The sequence below is a fragment of the Rousettus aegyptiacus genome, unplaced genomic scaffold (assembly GCF_014176215.1).
Source record: "Rousettus aegyptiacus isolate mRouAeg1 unplaced genomic scaffold, mRouAeg1.p scaffold_m13_p_11, whole genome shotgun sequence".
Classification (NCBI taxonomy): domain Eukaryota; kingdom Metazoa; phylum Chordata; class Mammalia; order Chiroptera; family Pteropodidae; genus Rousettus; species Rousettus aegyptiacus.
Genome location: NW_023416286.1, coordinates 31,504,090 through 31,507,423, shown reverse-complemented (window position 1 = coordinate 31,507,423; position 3,334 = coordinate 31,504,090). Strand labels below are relative to the sequence as shown.

Sequence of the window (3,334 nt, the reverse complement as noted above, 5' to 3'; positions counted from 1 at the left end):
TTATTTAAAATATCAATCAAATAAAATACTGAATTCTACTTTTTAAATGTGGTTACAAAACTAAGAACTGAAGTCACTTAGACATTATACATATAAAATCCCAAATACCAACATATTTAACATACCTCTTAACTGTGGAATTAAATGTAAACTAATTACTTTGTCTACTTACATACATTTGCTACTTCTATCCAGTTTAATTAATTAATAGAATTTTCATTTCTGTTGCGAATATATTAAATTGTCTTTTTAAAATTCTAACTAGAAATTTTTTAGTTGATGGGATATTAAAGCACACATATGTACCGTTCATCAAATTTTAAAGATTTTAGATGCTACCCAAACTTGCATGTTCCCATATTAACACTATGCAAAACTTAGAAATATTTCAAATGATATCCAATATACTTTTGGGTTATACTTTTAAACTAATGTTCCAATTTTGTCTACAATTTAAAATATTTAAGCATAGGTAACATTAAGCTAGAATTACACAGGTTAATTTAATTTAAGGCATAGGTGCAATTAGATGCTTTAATTGAGAATTCAAATCTGCGGAGGGATTATCTGTTTGAAAAAACGCCATACTCCAAAGGTGACAACCACAAAGCATGTCATTTCTCTTTATCTCTGATTAGCACCAGATGGTTTGGCTTAAATTAGAACTATTTGTAGTGATATAATATATTTGTATAATATATACGTCAGTATAATGAAGATTAGTTTATAACATTCTTAAGTAGGGAATGATGTCAGTTTAATGTAAACCTTTGTGTTAATTCGGATGAGAAATTTCCCATCTTGTTCATTTTTGGACCACTAAATTATAGCAGCTGGACATAAAGTACACTAAGACAGCTAAACACAGCAAACTTTAGAAAAACACAGTACTCATCATGATCCTACTCACCCTAAGTTCTTTCTCTTGGCTCTGTTGGGCCACGTGGTAGTTTCTGAAAATTCTTATTGTGTTCTTATCTTTGATCCTACCTAACATGGCTTAGTAGCCTCAACCCTTTTTTCATACATCCTTCATGAGCTAACTTCAACTTGTTTTTAATGGTAAATCTAAAATTTAGTATAGTATTAAGGTATTCAAATTTTAATACACCTTTTTTTACTTGCTCGCTTGGTTGATTATGTATATTTACATATACAGAAGAATTTGCTGTGAAACCTGTTTTCAGTATAACCTAGTAGCAAGTTTAAGGTAAAAATGTTCTTGCTAGTTTACGGCTATGCTACCCTGAACAAGCCCGATCCCTTCTGATCTCAGAAGCTAAACAGGGTCGGGCCTGGTTAGCACTTAGATGGGAGACCACCTAGGAAGACCAGGTGCTATAAGTGAAAAAAATAAAACAAAAAAATAAGGGATTGTAAGCTGACAAGGTCCTTACGATCTGTGAGGTTAACCAAGGATTTCTTTGCCTAAAAAAAAAAAAAAAAAAAAGTTCTTTCTTGCTAAATTCTTCCAATTAATTACTATCATTATACCCCCCCCCCCAAATAAGTCAATAATTGTGCCTGTTAAATTGGTATGCATCATTCTGAGTTTAAAAATCTGCGATTTTCTGTTAGGTATATTTTTAAGGAAGGAACATACTCTCTTAGATTTCTATGATTTCAAAGAAGATATGTCCAGTGTAGTCACTGGTGCTATTTGTCAAATGTTTCTGGCCTGTGCCTTCTGGCCCCCTGGTAGTTGTGTGGGCCATATGTCTAGTTCTGGCCAATGAACTGTGAGCAGAAATAATGTGCATCACTTCCAAAATAGAACACTTAATTGCTGAAGCAAGACCCACCTACAGAGCTCTCTTTAACCTTTGGCAAGGTGATTGACATTCTTCAAGACAGTTGCTGTTCTGCCAGCTTGAGGCCCTCAGTTGTGAGCAGCCTGGATCTTTGAGTTACTGCCATTAGCAATAGATGTGAAGCAAATATGAGAAATTAATCTTTGCTCAAGCCTCTGAGATTTTAGTTTTTCATTAACTGCAACAGCATAAGCTAGTTTATCTGAACAGATATAATGTAACACTATACTATATGTCAGAGACACTCTCTTAACTCACAGGCTAATATTAATTAGTCACTTTATATATTTAAGTACCTAGAATTCTTATTTTTAAATTAGAAAGTAGAATGGTACAGGTACAAAGTCAGTCTCCAAAACTAAAGTATAAATGTTAGAATAACAAATATATACCCAAATGCAGTGCAATTAAATAAATAAACCATTTTCAGAAAATGTTGTATTGCACATTTAGATTGTACCTATACTTTTTAATGACTTGATGATAAATTCAGATATTAAGATTATTTACATTTTACAAAAGCCCATATTAAATGAAATAGTTTTTATAAATACAGCACAAATCAATTTCAATACATTCGTGAAAATCGTATGTTTATAGTAATTAAGTTTTTAATTTTTTTTAGCACAGACATTTATATGCTTGGATGAAAACTAAATGTTCTGCAATCAACGTTTAAATGTTTCTATAGTAACTATACATAACATAATCAAAAACTTTCACAATGTAATATGCTTTAAAATTAAAAGAAAAATGTTAAACATTTTGTTTTTGTTATATAATATTTTAAACCAACTTCTGAAAGATTAAATTATTCCCAACGTAAAAGAATGCATGTTCAGAAAAAATGACAAATGACATGATAACTCATTTTTTAAATCAGAAATGGTTGACCTATCTCTTTTTTGGTGGGTTTTATTACTCAGCAATATTAAATTTCTTTCTTTGACCTCTTTTTTTTCCTCAGAGACCTTCACTTAGAATAATTAAGTTTCTTAACTATTTCTGGCCTATGGATTTTAATATAAATCTAACACTTGGATTTTTCTTTGGACAACTCATAGCAGTCTCTCGGAAGACAGCTTAAATCTTGGCTGTAGAACTGATTTGTGCCTCTAGGGCAGGTTACTTCAAACCCTCCATGAAAAGGCTTTACATTTACATTTAATTTTTTAATTAATAAAGAAAAATTTGGAACTATATATTTTTAAGTGTTTTCGATGATTTGTGTCTTCCATGGAATTTTCCCACTTTAAGTAAAATTTATAGAAAAGATGGTTTATATTTTCTTCTAATTTCTGTGCAATCTATAGTGAGCGATGCCCTCTCTTTAATTTGTTACTGATAATTGTGTCATTAAGTTTTTAAATCAGTTTAACTAGAAACAATAATTTTATTTCAAACAGATTTTAGATTTATTAATTTCTCTTTTTCTGTCCATATTTAGTCATTTACTTTGTGCTCTTTATTATTTACTTCTTCATGCTAATTTTGACTAATTTGTTCTATTTTTAGCTCAGTAA

At 30.5% G+C, this 3,334-nt stretch overlaps 1 pseudogene; it reads left to right on the top strand.

Annotated features, from left to right (window-relative positions):
- Window positions 1–1,228: 1,228 nt before the first annotated feature.
- LOC118609672 lies at window positions 1,229–1,347 on the top strand (annotated as a pseudogene).
- Window positions 1,348–3,334: the final 1,987 nt, after the last annotated feature.